At 44.8% G+C, this 21784-nt stretch overlaps 1 protein-coding gene and 1 long non-coding RNA gene across 3 annotated transcripts in view; one reads left to right on the plus strand and one right to left on the minus strand.

Moving 5' to 3' along the window:
• TMEM132D (transmembrane protein 132D) overlaps nt 1–21784 on the minus strand; it is an 825211-nt gene that overhangs the window by 18954 nt on the left and 784473 nt on the right. The gene's annotated exons all lie outside the window — the stretch shown is intronic.
• LOC109029258 (uncharacterized) lies at nt 18514–20824 on the plus strand. Of its 2 annotated transcripts, none has more exons than XR_008670627.1 (2): nt 18514–18665; nt 20593–20824. It is a non-coding gene; the product is annotated as an uncharacterized lncRNA (long non-coding RNA). The 2 variants fall into 2 exon arrangements; XR_010129454.1 differs by lacking the exon at nt 18514–18665 and adding an exon at nt 18829–19195.

The raw sequence follows: 21784 nt of genomic DNA on the forward strand, positions 1-21784 counted from the left end.
ATCTTATTTAAATATCACCAACATTCTTGGTTAAATTTATGTTCTAATATTTCTCTCTTTCCTTTTTTTTTTTTTTTGTTCAAGAGCTACAGCTACAGTTGTTGAAATTCTGTCTTTTTTCCCCCTCAAACTTTGCAGAAGTAGACATCCTACAGGAATGCTTGCATCCAATTCTCAAGTTAGGTAGCACCTTTTTGTGCTTAGTCTCTGTCTTGGATTAAAAATGTGGATCACCTGAGGTCAGGAGTTTGCGACCAGCCCGGCCAACATGGTGAAACCCGTCTCTATTAAAAATACAAAAAAATTAGCCAGGCGTGGTGGCGGCGCCTGTAATCCCAGCTACTTGGGAGGCTGAGGAAGGAGAATCGCTTGAACTCAGGAGGCGGAGGTTGCAGTGAGCTGAGACTCACGCCATTTTACTCCAGCCTGGGCAACAAGAGCGAAACTATGTCTCAAAAAAAAAAAAAGATAACATTAATAATAGTGGTAACAATAATAGTAGTGGCTAATATTCATTGTTTGCTACATGCAAGGTACTGTACTGAATGTCGATAACTTCTTCCACTTAATCCTCACAACATATCTATTACATTGGTACCCTTACCCCCATTTGCCAGATAAGAACATTGAAGCTCAGTGTCCTATAGCCATGAGGGGCTTGCCACACTGCGCTAATCAGAGGAGAACTTTAGCTCATTATACTAGGCTTATTTATTGGAAAACAACTTTCCCTAACTCAGGTATATTTGTTAATGAACAACACACCCTTTTCTGTCAAGAGATAAGCAAGTTTTAAATGGACGCACTGGAGGACACACTGGACACAGTTTCAAATGGATGCCGTGGAGGACATGCTGGACCAGTTTCAAATGGACTGGAAGAGGATGTGCAGGGACATGCCACAGATGGGCTTCGGGTCAGCAGGGCTGCTCCATGTACAGAGGGAAAAAGAGGCAACTTGAGCCTATTGTGGGCTGAATTTGGTTCCTTCCCTAAATTCTGTATTCAGATGATATGATTGTATATCTGGAAAACCCCATCGTCTCAGCCCAAAATCTCCTTAAGCTGATAAGGAACTTCAGCAAAGTATCAGGATACAAAATCAATGTACAAAAATCACAAGCATTCTTATACACCAATAACATACAAACAGAGAGCCAAATCATGAGTGAACTCCCATTCACAATTGCTTCAAAGAGAATAAAATACCTAGGAATCCAACTTACAAGGGATGTGAAGGACCTCTTCAAGGAGAACTACAAACCACTGCTCAAGGAAATAAAAGAGGATACAAACAAATGGAAGAACATTCCATGCTCATGGGTAGGAAGAATCAATATCGTGAAAATGGCCATACTGCCCAAGGTCACTTATAGATTCGATGGCATCCCCATCAAGCTACCAATGACTTTCTTCACAGAATTGGAAAAAACTACTTTAAAGTTCATATGGAACCAAAAAAGAGCCCGCATCGCCAAGTCAATCCTAAGCCAAAAGAACGAAGCTGGAGGCATCACACTACCTGACTTCAAACTATACTACAAGGCTACAGTAACCAAAACAGCATGGTACTGGTACCAAAACAGAGATATAGACCAATGGAACAGAACAGAGCCCTCAGAAATAATGCCGCATATCTACAACTATCTGATCTTTGACAAACCTGACAAAAACAAGCAATGGGGAAAGGATTCCCTATTTAATAAATAGTGCTGGGAAAACTGGCTAGCCATATGTAGAAAGCTGAACTGGATCCCTTCCTTACACCTTATACAAAAATTAATTCAAGATGGATTAAAGACTTACATGTTAGACCTAAAACCATAAAAACCCTAGAAGAAAACCTAGGCAATACCATTCAGGATATAGGCATGGGCAAGGACTTCATGTCTAAAACACCAAAAGCAATGGCAGCAAAAGCCAAAATTGACAAATGGGATATAATTAAACTCAAGAGCTTCTGCACAGCAAAAGAAACTACCATCAGAGTGAACAGGCAAGCTACAAAATGGGAGAAAATTTTCGCAACCTTCTCATCTGACAAAGGGCTAATATCCAGAATCTACAATGAACTCAAACAAATTTACAAGAAAAAAACAAACAACCCCATGAAAAAGTGGGCGAAGGATATGAACAGACACTTCTCAGAAGAAGACATTTATGCAGCCAAAAAACACATGAAAAAATGCTCATCATCACTGGCCATCAGAGAAATGCAAATCAAAACCACAATGAGATACCATCTTACACCCGTTAGAATGGCAATCATTAAAAAGTCAGGAAACAACAGGTGCTGGAGAGGATGTGGAGAAATAGGAACACTTTTACACTGTTGGTGGGACTGTAAACTAGTTCAACCATTGTGGAAGTCGGTGTGGTGATTCCTCAGGGATCTAGAACTAGAAATACCATTTGACCCAGCCATCCCATTACTGGGTATATACCCAAAGGATTATAAATCATGCTGCTATAAAGACACATGCATACATATGTTTATAGCGGCACTATTCACAATAGCAAAGACTTGCAAGCAACCCAAATGTCCAACAATGATAGACTGGATTAAGAAAATGTGGCACATATACACCATGGAATACTATGCAGCCATAAAAAAGGATGAGTTCATGTCCTTTGTAGGGACATGGATGAAACTGGAAACCATCATTCTCAGCAAACTATCGCAAGGACAAAAAACCAAACACCACATGTTCTCACTCATAGGTGGGAATTGAACAATGAGAACACATGGACACAGGAAGGGGAACATCACACACCGGGGCCTGTTGTGGGGTGGGGGGAGCGGGGAGGGATGGCATTAGGAGATATACCCAATGCTAAATGACGAGTTAATGGGTGCAGCACACCAACATGGCACATGTATACGTATGTAACAAACCTGCATGTTGTGCACATGTACCCTAGAATTTAAAGTATAATAATAATAAAATTAAAAAAAAAAGGATGAATAGATAAAAATGTCTTCATGTGGAAAAAAAATTCAAATGAATCTGACTGTATTTGGAGGCAGGGTCTTTATGGGTGCTTAAGTAAAAATGAGTCACTAACATAGGCCCCTAACACAATATGCCTGCTGTTTTTTTTTTGTTTTGTTTTGTTTTTTTGAGACGGAGTCTCACTCTGTCACCCAGGCTGGAGTGGAGTGAAGTGGTGCGATCTTGGCTCACTGCAACCTCTGCCTCCCAGGTTCAAGCAGTTCTCCTGCCTCAGCCTCCCAAGTAGCTGGAACTACAGGTGAGCATCACCGCAACCGGCTAATTTTTGTATTTTTAGTAGAGATGGGGTTTTGCCATGTTGGCCAGGCTGGTCTCAAACTCCTGACCTCAGGTGATCTGCCTGCCTTGGCCTCCCAAAGTGCTGGGATTATAGGTGTGAGCCACCGTGCCTGGCCTGGTTTCCTTTTAAGAAGAAGAGATCGGGGCATCAGGGCACACAGGGCAGAGAGACACCAGGGATGCACAGGGGAACGGTCATGGGAGAACACAGTGAGAAGCAGCTGCCCCCAGGCCAGGGAGAAACCAAACCTGCACACACCTAATCTCTGACTTCCAGCATCTGCAACTGTGAGAAAATGAAGCTCTGTTGTGTAAGCCACCTGCTCCTTGGTATTTTTTTTATGGGAACCCTAGGAAACTGCAATCAACTGTGCAGATAAATACAGTCAGCCATTCAGTCCCTAGAGCCTGCTTTCCTATTCCAGGAGGAAGTTGCCAGCCTGCATGGAGAGGAGGCTAGCTGGGAACCCAGGGGAGAGCCAGCTCCTGATGGGGGCGTCATAGATCAGAGGTGTTAAAGCTGCCATCGAGGACAACTGTCTACCTGGCAGCCTTCCCAGGTATGCACACGCAGTGAGTTGTTTGATTCTGACAGTAACCCAGCAAGGTAGGCATTATTACAATCCCCACTGTGCAGATGAGAAACTGAGGCACGATGAGATTAGGTGACTTGCTAAAGTTCACACAGTTAGGATGCCTTGGATCTGGGATTGGAATCCAGGCCGTTCTGGGTCCAGAGTCAGCCCTCATATGCCTCACATGCCACAGTGGGATCGTGAGGTCTCTGGGGAGCAGAGGCTGAGACAGAAGGTCCATTAGGCCGTGATATCTGTGAAGGAGGAAGGGAAGGACCCAGGATGGCAGCGGGAGCTCTTGGATCAAGAGGAAGACCCAACAACATTTCTGCCAACTCACCGGAGGGGTCTGGAGCAAAGACTGGGTGTTCAGGGAGGAGCCCCACTTTGGTGAAAGTGGCCAGACCCTTGAACCACCATCTTTGTCAATAGCTGGGGCTACCTGAAAAAGAGCGGGACTCAGCTCAAAACACAGGGACCCCAAGGAGTTAAGCGCTGGGGGCTGTCTGCTACCAGCACTCCTTGAGGCTGAGTGACAGTGCTTTCTGGAAGAAAGTCTGAGTCTCTTTCCCTGTCAGCCACAGTGGGCCTCTTAGTTATGACACGGAACAGGGATATTCTGGTGTTTTTGGAGTCATCTATACCAGAAGATTCCATATATAGTCTATATTCTATAGTCTATTTTCTTCTAAAATCAGAAATTCAAATTCCCAGGAAGCTCTGTTATTTTTAAATGAAAACAGAACATTTTTACACAACCTCAAATTTCCACTTTCAGTCCTTTCCTGGGTCAGAGGAAATAATGCATTCAGTGAATGCTCTCTTTTCTTTGTCCTCAAAACCGTCCATCATGTGGCCTGGGTCATAAGATCTCAGTTGTCTTCTCACAGTCACTGATGAGCAGTCTGACAGGAAATCATTTTAATAACAAGCCACCCAAGCCGCTCTTGCCACGTGCCAGGCGCTGGTCCTGGCCAGGGTTTCTCTGCTCCTGCCCTGTCCACATTTGGGGCTGGAGAGTTCTTTGCTGTAGGAGGCTATCCAGGGCAGTGTAGGCTGCTGAGCAGCACCCCTGGCCTCCACCTCCAGATGCCAGTAGCATCCCTCTCTCCAGCGGTGACGACCAACAGTGTCTCCAGACATTGCTAAAGAACCCCTGGGCAGCAAGAGCACCCCCGGTTGAGAACCAGTATTCTCAGCCCTGTTTGTAAATGTATTTGTTTAAGCCCCATGACACAGCTTTTATGACTCTCTGTTAGACAGATGAGGGGACTCTCTAAATGAATGCACATTCTTCTGTATGTTTCTTTTTCTTTCTTAAAAAAACAAACATATTTATGAACATTTACATCGCCTATATCCATAGAAGAAACTTAGGAATGAGTAACTCAAAGAGATGACTAAAATTTGAGTATATGTAGCATCTTCCACAAAGAACAATAATTTTATACAGAAATAACAGGAGAAGGGAAATGGCCTTAGGCCTCCAATGGTTGAGAAACTACAGAAAGGTAAATATATGGGGGAAACTAATGGAGAAAGGTTTGTTTGCAGATATTTTCTGTGTCAACTCTGGGCTAATCATAGTGTAGAGTTATCTCCAGTAAAGGAGAGTTTATATCGTCCATTTACATAGAAAAGGAGAGGGTAGACAGAACTTTTCCTGCCTTTGTTTCTTATTAATCACGTTTAACTCAACATAATTCTTATGTCAAAAACACATATTTTTGGGTAACATTCTGGTTCCCTTCAAGCTGAAAGCTTGTATTCACAAACAAAAACTGCATATGCAGAAGTGTTTAATTTTAATAAAGTCCAGGGAATCAATTCTTTCTTTCATGGATTACACCTTTGGTGTTGTATCTGGAAAGTCATCACCAAACACGATGATATCTAGAATTTCTCCTGCGTTATCTTCTAGGAATTTTATCATTTTGCATTTTTACATTTAGTTCTGTGGCCCACTTTAAGTTAGTTTTTGTGAGGATGCAACCCAGAAGAATAAAATCAGAGGATTGACGTGACTCAAGTTCAAGACTGCCTGGAAAACTGTAATAGCCAAGACAATGTGGCATTGCTGAAGGAATAGGTAAATTGATGAATAAGACAGAAAAGAGAGCCCAGAAACAGACCTGCATAAATGTGGCCAACTGATCGTTGACAAAGGAGTAAAGGCAACTCAATGAAGCCAAAGTCTTTGACAGCCTTTTCAGTAAGTGGTGCTGGAACAACTGGGCACCAAAATTCGTAAGAATGATAGTGATGATGATGATGAGATGATCTCAGAGCTTGCATTCTCATGTATTTTGCTTTTTCAAACCATGCAGTGACAAATGTCCTCGTGCCTACCTACTCGGGCACAGATGCCTTTTTTTCTAGGGTCTCTACCAAGACATGAGTCTTACAGTAAGATAAGGCAATATTTTAATTCCACTAACTCCACTGTCCTTCACAACAGCCCTGTGAGGTTGGTGTTATTACATCTCCATTTCTTCTAGATAAAGAACCTTGAGACTCTGGGAGGTGAACGTATGTGGTAGACTGCATTTTCCAAAGATGGCCACAACAGTCTCTCCTGCCTGCTCACGTCCTCGTCAAAGTGACCTTATTACGTCTCCACTGGAGAGGTGGAGTCTAATGCCCTTGCCTTGAATCTGGGCTGGCCTTAGTGAGTTGCTTGTGTTGAGGCTCAGAAACCAACATCTCAAAATATGTTCCCTTGACATGCTGAACTGAATAAGCAGCCTCAAGGTCTCTCTCACCTTCCAACCATCACCCTCCTACCCTCTCTTAATCCTCTGTCTCCCTTAAAGCACAGGATAAAGTTCTCTGAGGTTCCCTTTTCTGCCTAAAATCTGGACCCCACAGGAAGAAAACAATGGCCTCTGGTGCCTTCTCTGAGTTTTTATCCACTGAATTCATATTGCAGGAAGAAAGATGGAAATCTGTCAACACAGCCGGATAGACTTTTGTCACAAAGCATTTCCTGCTGTGCAGGCCCTACAGACTTTGCCCCAGGCCACTGCCCATTCCTCAAGCCCACTGAATTTCTCTAAAAATCATTTACTACCCCTCTAAAATCATCCACATTCTCCCATCTTCCTTTCCCCTAAGAAGAGGGGTCTATAACTGTCTGTATACCTTATTGCGTCAGGTTGGGGTAACAACTCTGCGATTTTCTCTCCATGCACACTGATTAATTTTTATGCCATTTCTCCTATTAACCTGCCTTTTTTGGGTTGATTTTTCAGCAAAACTTCAGAGGGCAAAGGAGAAGCTTTCCTTTGGCCCCCTGCACTCAGCCAACAGAATTTGACAGACGTCTGAGCTTTCTGGTGCCAGGTCACAAAAAAACCTTCCACCTATGCTCCTGGAACACTAGCCCTTCAGATGTCCCCTCACAGAAGCAAGCCTCTGCATCATGGGAAGCCCAGGCCAGACTGAGGAGCCACATGTGGACCCTTCAGGCCACCACCAGCAACTGCTGTTCACACGGGTGGCCGTGATGAACATCAGCACAGTTCCACCTCCAGACGGCTCTATGCAGTCTGCAGGAAAATGAAGGAACACAGGAACTCTCAGCAGGTGCGGGTCAGAAAACCTTCTTCCATGTTCAGTCCCACCTTGGCAGAAATCTGCAACATCCTGGAAAGGACAGATGTTGCATTCCATTAAAAGTTGGAGCGAAACCCACTCGATTTTTTATTTAATTTTATTATCTTTTTTTTGGGACAGAGTCTCGCTCTGTCACCCAGGCTGGAGTGCAGTGGCACGATCTTGGCTCACTGCAACCTCCACCTCTCCGGTTCAAGCAATTCTCCTGCCTCAGCCTCCTGAGTATCTGGAATTGCAGGCACCTACCACCACCCCTGGCTAATTTTTTGTATTTTTAGTAGAGACAGGGTTTCACCATGTTAGCCAGGCTGGTAACTCCTGACCTCAGGTGATCCACCTGCCTTGGCCTTCCCAAGTGCTGGGATTACAGGTGTGAGCCACCGTGCATGGCCAAACCCACTTTAATTAGGTCATTGAAGGTCAAGGTGACCCCAGCAAGTTGCAGAAGACTTGGAGAGCGTCTGAGAGGCTGACGGGTTGGCTCCAGGCCGTGCCTCATGGTGATCTGAGGTCAGTTCAGAGAATCTCCACCGTGGGTTTTTATGTCTGACTGATGCAGTGCAGTCAGCTGAGGATGGCAGTGAATGTGCAGAACTTATCTTTCTGTCTTTCCGAGGACAAAGTTACTTTAAAAAATCATCCAGCCCAATTCTATCTTCCAGCAATGCTTGACATATAATAAGGCCTCAATAATTTTTTTCTTGAGTGAATGAAGGTATTGCCCATGTCTTACAGATGAGGCAGCTGAGGCTAAGTGACTTGGATAAGCTATCTTGCTGGTTCCGTAGAGGTCTCCTGATGTAAAAAGTCTCATTAGTTAAGAAAACTATCATCTAAGACTCCCTTGGCCAGTAACTTTCTTTTATGCAAAGAGAAAAGGTCAATTTACAACTAAACCTAAATGAAATGGAATTCAAATGCTCAGGGTCAAATCCTAGGGGGAGGCACTGAGGAAAGGACAGCTGTCTGGGGGTCGGTGGCAGGGACTGAAGCTGCACAGCACTAGGCGGTGGCAGGGATTGAAGCTCTGCAGTGCCAGTCAAGGTAGGGATCTAAGCTCTGTGGCACCAGTTGATGGCAGGGTCTAAGCTTTGCAGCACCAGGCGGTGGCAGGGATCTAAGCTCTGCAGTGCAGTCGGCGGCAGAGATCGAAGCTCTGTGGCACCAGTTGATGGCAGGGGTCTAAGCTTTGCAGTGCCAGTTAATGGCAGGGATCTAAGCTCTGTGGTGCCAGTCGGTGGCAGGATCTAAGCTCTGCAGTGCCCATGGCCCATTGGTTCATCCTGGCCGAGCCTCCAACAAACAGCCCCGTGCAGCTTCTTTGCCTCGAGCATTTGTCAATTTGCCAATTCCTGTAGTACAAACACTCGTGATTTCATGCCGCCAACCCAAAGTCACTGAATGCAGAGTTGGGAAGAGATGTGCCACCATGGCTTTTGGTAGCTGGTATGACCAGCTCAGTGGTCTCCAGTTACTGGAGTCCCCACCATTCCCTCTTGTCTTGCCACCAGCACTTGAATTTGCAGCCCCTGGAAATGTGAGCACCAAGCAAGAAAAGAATCAACAACCCCAGCTGGCTCCAAATCCAGCATTCCAGGTTAGAAAACTATCTACAAGAGGAAACTGAAACTCCTCACAGTCAGAGCTACACTCTACGTTTCCCAAGGTTGCTTAGTAACTAAGCTGCAGATCTCGGGTTTGGAGGCAGGCTTTCTGGCGGAGGCTTTCTCACTCCAAGGTAGTTGCTTGTTTCATTACCTCATGCTGTTTTTTTTTTTCTACCTAGGCTGTGACAGTTCATTTATCATATATTCCAGGGACAATGGCATTTGTACTGATAGTGGAATCGTAGAAAATAGGAGGAAAAACACTGACAGCAACCCAGGTCCTTTGACGTATTTCTGACTATAAATAAAAACAATTAGATGCAAACAATATTTTTGAAAATATAGAGAAACCACCAGTCTTTTGGACTCCATGATTCATAATCCCCCGCTTCCCTGTGTAGATGATCAAATTTGTGATTCAAAGCTGCTGTTTTTTTTTTTTTTCTCTCTCTCTCTTCATGGAATGGAATGAAAATGGAAACAAGCCAGGTCTATGGACAGCCTACACACTTGGGGAGTGAGATGGAGAAGGTGGCAGAGATGACCCTTGCCTGGGTATTTTTTAGTCCATTTCCCTCTGTGCTGTTGATACCTTTCTAATCCCCAAGGAGCACAAAGGAAAGTAAACAGAGGCTGCCTTCATGAATCAGGCCAGTGAACTGGCAAATGAGTCTTGCATACCCAGAGACTCACTCTTCTCTTTCTGAGCCTGCTGGAAAAACACCCTTACCTTTAATCACACACATACACATGCACACACTTGTACACACTTACACATGCACACACATGCATTCGCATATGTACGCATGCACACAAGCACATGCAGGCACATGCATACACACACAATGCACACATGCATGCACACTCACACACTGGCATATGCACATACACACATGCAGGCACATGCATACATGTACTCACACAATGCACACACATGGACACACACACTTGCATATGCACACACACACGCACACACACAACACACACACATATGCACACACATACACACATGTATGGACAAAAATATAGATAAAGAGGAAAAACTGGAAACCTCAAAAAAATCTCTAAATGGACTGACGTTTCTTCTGCTACCAGGTGTTGAATTTTGTTTCTCCTTTTGCTAAAACTTTCTCTAAGCCTAATACTCCTTGGAAACAAAACCCACAATCCACTTTTGAAAACTGCTGAAGATCTTTTTCTTTTCTTTGGGATCATAAAATATTCTCAACCCTGAACCAGCTGCAAAAGTGAAGATGAAGTTAATACATGCTTCATATTTGGCCCAAATGTCCACTTTCCTGTTTACAGCCCTTGAAACTTTTGCAGAATCAAGGCTATGGTCTTGGGAAGATAGAGGCTGCATTGCCCAGCACATTTAGGGTAACCAGAAGCAGAGTGTGGCAGCACAGGGGAACAACAATTACTGAATTTTGTTTTGTAGAAATGAGACACAGGAGGCATACATATCAGCACATTTACGAAAGTACACATCGTGGAAGGCAGTTATTTGTCTCTGAGCTCCAAATCCACCCTTCCATGCTCTGTTTTGTGACCCTACAAAATCAGCATATGTTTGATTTACCAGCTGTTTTCTTGTAGGCTCTTCCAGGGAGGGAAATTAGAAGGAGGCCTCCAGGCTGGAGGAAGAGGAGGGATTTGCTCCTTCATCTCTTCTTCCTGGGCTCCTTGTCTTCTTGCTGTTCCCATGAGCATTAGGACAGTAATGCTTCACCCCACAGCATCAGTTCCTTCCCACAGCAGCAACTGGATCCAGTTCACAGTGTCTCCAGCACTTGCAGAACCAGCCTCATTTCACTCCTTCATGGACAATACCATCAGCCAGCTCATGCCCACCTCGGAGGCCTGGCTTCCACGCCAAGATTTGGAGGAGCCAGCAACAGCTGAGCAGCAAGCTTTCCTTGGAGGGAGCCCCATCCAGACACACAGGGCATCTATAAGCTTCCAAGTTGGGATAATTCCAACCTACTCTTTGTTCCCTCAGCAGCCGGGATGGTGGCTGCTTTATGCATCAGGTTCCAGAGTGTCACCCAGGCCTCTGCTTTCCCTCCTGACCTCGTGATCTGCCCACCTCAGCCTCCTAAAGTGCTGGGATTACAGGCGTGAGCCACCACGCCTGGCCTAGGTAGCCATCTTTATGCTAAAATATCTCTGTACAAAATCACAAGCATTCTTATACACCAACAACAGACAAACAGAGAGCCAAATCATGAGTGAACTCCCATTCACAATTGCTTCAAAGAGAATAAAATACCTAGGAATCCAACTAACAAGGGATGTGAAGGACCTCTTCAAGGAGAACTACAAACCACTGCTCAAGGAAATAAAAGAGGATAAAAACAACTGGAAGAACATTCCATGCTCATGGGTAGGAAGAATCAATATCGTGAAAATGGCCATACTGCCCAAGGTCATTTACAGATTCAATGCCATCCCCATCAAGCTACCAATGGCTTTCTTCACAGAATTGGAAACAACTACTTTGAAGTTCATATGGAACCAAAAAAGAGCCCGCATCGCCAAGTCAATCCTAAGCCCAAAGAACAAAGCTGAAGGCATCACAGTACCTGACTTCAAACTATACTACAAGGCTACAGTAACCAAAACAGCATGGTACTGGTACCAAAACAGAGATATAGACCAATGGAACAGAACAGAGCCTTCAGAAATAACGCCACATGTCTACAACTATCTGATCTTTGACAAACCTGACAAAAACAAGCAATGGGGAAAGGATTCCCTATTTAATAAATGGTGCTGGGAAAACTGGCTAGCCATATGTAGAAAGCTGAAACTGGATCCCTTCCTTACACCTTATACAAAAATCAATTCAAGATGGATTAAAGACTTAAACGTTAGACCTAAAACCATAAAAACCCTAGAAGAAAACCTGGGCATTACCATTCAGGACATAGGCATGGGCAAGGACTTCATGTCTAAAACACCAAAAGCAATGGCAACAAAAGACAAAATTGACAAATGGGATCTAATTAAACGAAAGAGCTTCTGCACAGCAAAAGAAACTACCATCAGAGTGAACAGGCAAGCTACAAAATGGGAGAAAATTTTCGCAACCTTCTCATCTGACAAAGGGCTAATATCCAGAATCTACAATGAACTCAAACAAATTTACAAGAAAAAAACAAACAACCCCATCCAAAAGTGGGCGAAGGACATGGACAGACACTTCTCAAAAGAAGACATTTATGCAGCCAAAAAACACATGAAAAAATGCTCATCATCACTGGCCATCAGAGAAATGCAAATCAAAACCACAATGAGATACCATCTCACACCAGTTAGAATGGCAATCATTAAAAAGTCAGGAAACAACAGGTGCTGGAGGGGATGTGGAGAAATAGGAACACTTTTACACTGTTGGTGGGACTGTAAACTAGTTCAACCATTGTGGAAGTCAGTGTGGCGATTCCTCAGGGATCTAGAACTGGAAATACCATTTGACCCAGCCATCCCATTACTGGGTATATACCCAAAGGACTATAAATCATGCTGCTATAAAGACACATGCACATGTATGTTTATTGCGGCATTATTCACAATAGCAAAGACTTGGAACCAACCCAAATGTCCAACAATGATAGACTGGATTAAGAAAATGTGGCACATATACACCATGGAATACTATGCAGCCATAAAAAATGATGAGTTCATGTCCTTTGTAGGGACATGGATGAAATTGGAAATCATCATTCTCAGTAAACTATCGTAAGAACAAAAAACCAAACACCGCATATTCTCACTTATAGGTGGGAATTGAACAATGAGAACACATGGACACAGGAAGGGGAACATCATACTCTGGGGACCGTTGTGGGGTGGGGGGAGGGGGGAGGGATAGCCTTGGGAGATATACCTAATGCTAGATGACGAGTTAGTGGGTGCAGCGCACCAGCATGGCACATGTATACATATGTAACTAACCTGCTCAATGTGCACATGTACCCTAAAACTTAAAGTATAATAATAATAAAAAAAAGAAAAAAATAAACTAAAAAACAAACAACCCCATCAAAAAGTGGCCGAAGGACATGAACAGACACTTCTCAAAGGAAGACATTTATGCAGCCAAAAAACACATGAAAAAATTCTCACCATCACTGGCCATCAGAGAAATGCAAATCAAAACCACAATGAGATACCATCTCACACCAGTTAGAATGGCGATCATTAAAAAGTCAGGAAACAACAGGTGCTGGAGAGGATGTGGAGAAATAGGAACACTTTTACACTGTTGATGGGACTGTAAACTAGTTCAACCACTGTGGAAGTCGGTGTGGTGATTCCTCAGGGATCTAGAACTAGAAATACCATTTGACCCAGCCATCCCATTACTGGGTATATACGCAAAGGACTATAAATCATGCTGCTATAAAGACACATGCACACGTATGTTTATTGTGGCATTATTCACAATAGCAAAGACTTGGAACCAACCTAAATGTCCAACAATGATAGACTGGATTAAGAAAATGTGGCACATATACACCATGGAATACTATGCAGCCATAAAAAATGATGAGTTCATGTCCTTTGTAGGGACATGGATGAAATTGGAAATCATCATTCTCAGTAAACTATCATAAGAACAAAAAACCAAACACCGCATATTCTCACTCACAGGTGGGAATTGAACAATGAGAACACATGGACAAAGGAAGGGGAACATCACACTCTGGGGCCTGTTGTGGGAGGGGGGAGGGGGGAGGGATAGCCTTGGGAGATATACCTAATGCTAGATGACGAGTTAGTGGGTGCAGCGCATCAGCATGGCACATGTATACATATGCAACTAACCTGCACATTGTGCACATGTACCCTAAAACTTAAACTATAATAATAATAAAATAAAAAATAAAAAAATAAAAATAAATGCAATCCCTATCCAAAAAAAATAAAAAAATTAAAAAATAGAATATCTCTGTACAAATGACTGATGCAGATTCTGTCTCTTGATTATACTCTGATGAATACAATGGAAACTGCCATTAGCAGGTGCAGTCACCATACCTGAAAGACGTCTGTGGGCTTGGGAGAAGGTTGAGAACGACCAGGCACAGATCTCCTCCCACTTTCCTCCCCTTCTTGGACAGATTGGAGGAGGGCAGGCTCTGCCTCCTTAAGTGTGGTATGGGCGTGTGGCGTGCTCTGGCCAGTGATGTGGGAGTAGAAGTGATGGGTGTCACCTCTGATTGGAAACACTTAAGAGCCAGTGCACACTCTTCTTGTCTCCTTCTCCTGCCCAGGAGGCCCATGATGTAGGTGCCTCAATATGAAGGCCATCTGGGATGCTGAGCCATCACTGCATGGGGAATGCCTGCCTTGGACAGTCACCACTGCTATCTTTGCCTGAACAATAGCGGCATGTTGTGGAAGGATGCTGAGATTCTGGTGCTGTTTGTTACCTCAGCATCCCCTAACTGATCCTGACTAATTGAGATGGCAGGCAAGACCTTAGCCGTTTTGTTTATCTACTGTATCATCTAGAACAGTGCTTGGCATATAGTAGGCACACAAGAAAGAGGTGATGAATGAATGGATAAAAGTGAGAATTCATGTGCAAGAGCTCTAATAGGAAAGATGAAATGGCACCAAATTTCTGAAACCATAACAAGAGAAAAACAAACAGAAAGTTTCTGAAACCAGTGGTTCTCAGTCCTATCAGATATGATATCTCCATTGCTAAATGAATGTTTTAAAGCTCCCCTTTTAGAACACTGAAATGGAATTCACAGATAATGTCACGTACATACAAGGTAATTTTATTAAGATTAATATAATGCTCTAACTGGATATCAAATCAAGTAAAATGCATTTGTAATTTAATGATATATATTTCAACATGCCGTTTGAGCATGACCACATGAGAAAACATCTCTTCCCAGTCATTGTAAATGATGCAGATTGAATGCAGGTTGACACTTAGTAGCTGCTGAAGACATTTTCCAGTGTGGGGAAGAACTCTCTATAAAGTTATAACAAAGACAAAATATGCCCTGATTAACCCTGAGTTTACATTTGTGAAAAATTCATGGTTCTGCATATTAAACTACAGTGCAGATAACTACAGCTTTCCCCTCTAGTTTGATGGGAAATTTACAAGTTGTGAATGACACAGAGCAATTTTTTTGAGACAGTCTCACTCTGTCACCCAGGCTGAAGTGCAGTGGCACAATCACAGTTCACTGAAGCCTTGACCTCCTGGGCTCAAGCAATACCCCCACCTCATCCTCCTGAGTAGCTGGGACTACAGGTGTGCACCACCACACCTGGCTAATTTTTTTTTTAATATTTGTAGAGATGGAGTTTCACCATGTTGCCCAGGCTGGTCTGGAACTCATGGACTCAAGTGATCCTCCTGCCTCAGCCTCCCAAAGTGCTAGGATTACAGGTGTGAGCCACTATACCTGACCAGAACACAGGACAATTCTTTTGTCACAAGAGCCTGTCCTGGACATTGCAGGGCATTTAGTACCTCTGACTTCTGACCATGAAATGCAAGAATATGCCTTGATCCTTGCAAAAAATAATCACTCCTGAAAATGTACCAGACACTTACATGGTGTGGGGACAGTTATGTCCCTACTGAGATCTGTGGCTCTAAATAGAATATTCTATCCCTGAACGTCCCTACATCACACACAGACCTTCCACCCATCTTAGTCCACAGAGGGCAGTGAGCCATCACATCGTGGCCACTGGCTTCTCCATGTTCACCGTGTGGCACCTAGAAAACTTCCTGAAAGTTTTATTTTCCTCCTGATTTTGGCAGGTGGGGCCGAGACAGGCTGCCTGCTTTATTTTCTGACCTGGTTTCTTGGTTGCATTCCTGGGTTTGGGAAGATGACTCAGATCTCAAAATCTTGGGTAGTAGACGACATACTTGCAGACGATGTCCCTGGTCCTGTTTAGGTTGTGGCTGTAATGTTCAGCAGGAGGGAGATGACTCGGCTCAGGTGAATCCTCCCCAGAGGCTGTGGCTGGCTCAGGTACCAGGGAATGTAATGAGCCGCTTGGTTCATTCAGACTCTTCTATCTCCTCTGCCAATTCTGGGGAAGCACTCCCTGGCTCTTATATAGACACACTCAGATGCATGCGGTATTTCCCAAACTTCAGCAGTGCTCAATCTACATGCAGAATTACTGCCATACCCACACATCGTCTTGAGTTCTCAATATTTTGATTGTTTCAAGACTTTATTATGAAAAATGTTAACCAAAGAGAAAGATAAATTGTACAGTGCCTACTCATATAGCCAATGCCTCGCTTCCGTAAGTGACATTCTGCTGTGTTTCCTCTATCGCATATCTGTCCACTTCCCAGCTCTCTATTCATCTTCTTTTCTGATTCATTTTCAAGGAAGTTGCAAACATCTGTTTACCCCTCGATGCTCTAGACTGCATGCTATTAACTAGACTTCAATAATCAATTTCTTGTTTTATGTAAAAAACACAACTTTGTACTATTACCAGAGATGGAAAACTACTATCACCGAACATGAACACAATTAAGTCCTTTTAAATAGGGATGGAAAAAACACAATAGCGTTAGAAGACACCAAGAGGATGTGTTCAGAGCTTATGTGGGAGGAAGAGACCCCAGGCCCAAATGGCCATGTGAGTTTTTCCTTCTAGATAAAGCTGAGGCATTGCTAGGCTCTGGATCTGGATGTCCTGGGTTAACATTGTTCCAGCTCCTTCACTCTCTGGCTGTGTGACCTTGGACAAGTCACTTAACCTCTCTGTGCCTTGGTTGCCTCCTCTGCAAAATGGGGATGGTGATCATGGTACCAACTTCATTGGTCTGAAGTGGTCTGAAGAGTAAATGAGTTAATATATACAAACTCCTTAGACTTTTGCCTGCACGTAGCAAACATCCAATTCATGCAGTCACCCTCTGATACGGTTTGGCTGTGTCCACACCATATCTCAACTTGAATTGTATCTCCCAGGATTCCTGCATGTTGTGGGAGGGACCCAGTGGGAGGTAACGGAATCACGGGGGCTGGTCTTTCCTGTGCTAGTCTCGTGATAGTGAATAAATCTCACGAGATCTGATGGGTTTATCTGGTGTTTCTGCTTTTGCTTCCTCCTCATTTTTCTCTTGCTGCCACCATGTAAGAAGTGCCTTTCGCCTCCCGCCATGATTCTGAGGCCTCCCCAGCCATGTGGACCTGTAAGTCCAATTAAACCTCTTTTTGTTCCCCGTTTTGGGTATGTCTTTATCAGCAGCGTGAAAACGGACTAATACACCCTCTCCCTACCAGCGGGTGTAGTCTGATGAGGTCTATGCGGCAGCGTTGGGTGGCAGCCATGGAGGAATGCTGTTTAAATGTCCCTTCTGTCCTCAGGGGCCTTCAGAAGCCACCTGGTCAGTGTCCGAGCATGGCCAAGGTGCAGGGTGGCTGCTGGGACTCCATGCAAGGCTCCTCTATGGGCAACCTCTGCGGCAGCATTTCCTGCTTGGCTGCCCGAGGATTCCCAGTGCTTCCTGCAGTCAGGCACTTCCTGCCCGGTTCTCCTTCCTTCCCATCCTCCTTTCCCAGGGACCAGACCTGCATCGCATCCTGAAGCTCAGCCTGCCTACTCCTGCTCCATCTTTTCTTTATCCTTCACAACTGCAGTCCTCAATTAATCTCTGGTGCACTTAACTCTGTCTGCTTCCTGAAGATGCTCATAGATTCTGAGGATTCCCCATGTGCTGTGATGTGAGAGTTAGGGGCAAGGGAGGAAAACAGCCAGCTCCACTACCTGTCTACCCTCCCTCCCGACCATTGAGAAAGTTCCCTGTTAGAGATTCATTCCTTTGGACCATGAAGCCTTTTGATTCCTATTAACCTTGAGTGAGTCACGCTTAAGCCTTTTAAAAAATTTTCTGAGTTTTTTGTTTGTGAAATATAACATATATATAAATGGGTTGTATGAATAATTATAAAGCAAACTATATACCAGCAAGCGAAAACATAACACACTGCCCCAGAAGCACCCACAATCCACGAATAATCACCTCCCTCCCCCTGAGGTGCGTAAATAAGGAGAGGAGGGGCAGAGGAGCTGCCAGGGGAAGGACCAAGGATGTGCTCTATAGGTCAGCCCCCTGGCTCTGCCTCTCCTTGTTGGCACAGATCAGCCTGAGGGCCGCGCCGCACACCACAGGCCCATGACCCTCCATCAGAGTCACCGGACGCTGGCTGAACAAGCACCTTCAGTGAACTCTGGATTACAACACAGCTATGAAAAGAAGTCAGCCGGTGCTCTCCCTACCCATATGGAGAGATTGCCAGGCAGATTCCAAAGTGGAAAAGTCAGAGGCAATACAGGAGGGCCTGTGTGCCCAGCTCCCACTGTGAAAACCAACCCAGCTGATGGGGATTCTTCTCTATTGCTTTCTAAGTTGTTGCTGCCCTCAGCCTCCAGATGCAGCCCCCTGCCACCTTCAGGACCCCTGGCTCTCCCCTGGACTCAGTAGCGAAAGGGTTTATGTGCTCGGAGGGAGTCCTTCAGGAATCTGTGCATAGAATGCCATAGTGCAGAGGAAAGTAAGACTATGCAGTTGTATTTGACTTAAAACCTCCAGAAAGATAAATAGGGAAGCAACAAAACCTACAGGGAACAGGGGAGGAAGAGGGATGGGGCTGCAAGCCAGGGGATGCCTGCAGCCACCAGGAGATGGGGGGAGGCAGGGAGGATCCTTTCCCAGAGCCTCTGGAAGGAGTATGGCCCTGCCTACAGCTTGATTTGGATTTCTGGCCCCTAGAACTGTGAGAGAACAACTGTCTGCTGTGAAAAGTGACCTAGGTTTGTGGGAATTCGTTACAGCAGCCCCAGAAAATGGAACAGCTGCTAAGTGAGACTCCTCAGCCAGGCCAGAGAATGTGCATTCTGATGGACTGCTTCTCATTTGCACTGATCACTGTGAGTGTCTGATGGGTGGGCATCCGGCGCCCAGAGAAGGAGTTGCTCTGTTATCCTGGCACTCCATAAAGAACAGGTAGAAATAAGCGCTTCTTACCAAGATGAAATCCACCCATCATTTCTGAATGGCTCAGTTTTGATTTCATCTCCCAAGGTGGGTGATAACTGATTATGAAAACCTTCCTCCCTCTCAGTCTCTCAACAAAAGCCTAGCTTTGCCGGTTGCTTTGAGCTGGAGGGTTCTTTGCTTAATATCTAGCAATGCTAGACAGTAATCTTTACTCAGCTAACAGGAATGCTGTCCAAAACGTGCATTTCGAACACAACCTCATGACATATTTTCAGTCCAGCATTACATATTTAATGCGTGTATCCAGTAAGGGTACCATCCCTGGTGGCACGGAGGTCTTGACCAGCAGTCAGGGGTCCCTGGCACTCTTCATCATGATGCCTGTGTTTTGCTGCTGGTGGAGGGGTGTGACAGTGTCAGGGCTAGAAAAGTCTGCTGTATCTCTGACATCATTCCTGGCTCCGTAGACTCTTTACCTGGTTTTCCACCCCTCTTGGAGATTCATGTTAGTCAATATCCTTTTAATAAATTGAATAAGTTCAATTTCTGCGTAAATCAGCCAGAGTTGCTCTCTGTTGCTTGCAAATGAGGATTCTAACGGTGACAAAGATTGGGTATATTATAGTGAGGCCTGCCTGGATGCATTCTGGGGTGAATGTATGAAAAGTTGGGAAGGACAGGCAGAATCCTCAGGCTTTGAGCCCATGTAGGAACCAGGGTTTACACCCGTGCTGTCCAAGGTAGTAGCTGCTAGTCACATGTGGTTCTATAATTTTAAATTAATTAAAATTAAGTGGCCGGGCACGGTGGCTCACGCCTGTAATCCCAGCACTTTGGGAGGCCAAGGCGGATGAATCACCTGAGGTCGGGAGTTCGAGACCATCCTGACCAACATGGAGAAACCCCATCTCTACTAAAAATATAAAAAATTAGCCAGGTATGGTGGCACATGCCTGTAATTCCAGCTACTCAGGAGGCTGAGGCAGGAGAATCACTTGAACCTGGGAGGCAGAGGTTGCGGTGAGCCAAGATCATGCCATTGCACTCCAGCCTGGGCAACAAAAGCAAAACTCCGTCTCAAAGAAAAAAAATTAAGTAAGATTAAAGATTTACTTCCTCTGTTGCACCAGCTACACTAGGAGACTAGGAGTGCTCAGAAGCCACAGTGGCTGGGGGCTGACATATTGGTCTGCACAGGTTCAGAACATCCCTGTCATCACAGAAGGTCCTGGTGAACAGTGCTAGCTTAGAGAATAAAAGAAAAACCTCTCTTCCTTGTGACCCAAGGAAGCCCTGAACCTCTTCTTGCTGTGAGTGTGAAGGGAGAAGCCACTTTGATTCTACTGTGTGAAGTGTCCCATGGTCCCAGGGTCTTGCAATCTTTGTGCTGTTGCTATTGAGGGCAGATGCTGTAATGATGTCTTAATTGACATGGTTTTCTTTTTTCTTCTGAGCCAAATGTTTTTACTTCTACTCTGAAGGTCTTCTTTCTGAAACCAGCCCAACTTTTCTCCCAGAGAGTATCACGGAACTGAACTTTCAGGATCATGGCATCTGGACGTCGAGAAAACAGAACCCTCATCTGGCCACCTGCTGCTTTTTGACCAATTCCCATATGAACCGCTAACTTCAGTCAGTTGGAGGGATGGATTTGAGATTTGCCTTCTGTCTCTCAGCTGATGTCACCAGCAATAAAGCCTTCTTCCCTGGCAATACTCAATGTCTCAGTGACTGGCTTTCTGTCCAGGGAGCAACTGGAGCTAGGCTGAACCCCTGGTGTTCAACAACACTCCCATTTCAAATAGTTAGCGATTCACTCACTCTTTTAATAAAAACCTCCCAAGAACCAACTATGAGCCAGGATTACATCTGGGCTCTGGAGATACAGGAGGAAACAAAATGGAAACAAAAATATCTGCCTTCATCGAGCTTACACACGGGGGGGGGGGGGGGGGGAATGACAATCAGTAATAAGATACATTAAAAAGACGTATTAGCAACAGATGCTAAGGAGAAAAATAAAGCAGTAAAGGGTGCTAAAGTGTTCTAGGGTGGAGAGTTTGTAGCTGTAGACCCATCGGCCAGCGAAAACCCCACTGAAAATGTGTCCTTTGAGACCAGAAAGGAGACAGGAAGAAAGCAAAGTAAGTATCAGGGGCAGAGATAAGAGTCATCTCCTTCTCGGTGGGAAAGGGCCGGGCTGGGTGGTCTCTGTAGAAGGAGAGCAATACATGGCCTGGGGCATTCTTGGCTCTGACATTCCAAAGACAGAGCCTGATCTTGACAGAAGACCAGGGGCCCACTTGCAGCAAGAGTTTCCAGCAGGTAGATGAGATTGAGACTCTCCCAGCTGGGTAGGGGATGGGGTGGACAGTAAGGGCTTCAGCAGGAGGAGACCTCTGACCACCACCCAAGCAAGCTCTGGGAAGTGCCTGGAGACCATTCATTTTCCCTGCTGTGAGGGCCAAGGAACTGTCCTTTTCTGGCCTCAGGTACAGACATCCGTCAGCAACAGACAGTCCAACATCAGTTGTCCATGCATAGAAGGTACACCTGCCTGATACCTGGGGCTTCACCCAGCATTGCATACACTCTTGGTCAGGGATCTTTGGATGGGAATTATTTGTTCCCTGTTCCCAGCGGACATATGGCAATGTCTGGGGACATTTCCAT

This window comes from Gorilla gorilla, chromosome 10, assembly GCF_029281585.2.
Source record: "Gorilla gorilla gorilla isolate KB3781 chromosome 10, NHGRI_mGorGor1-v2.1_pri, whole genome shotgun sequence".
In the NCBI taxonomy this organism is placed as follows: domain Eukaryota; kingdom Metazoa; phylum Chordata; class Mammalia; order Primates; family Hominidae; genus Gorilla; species Gorilla gorilla.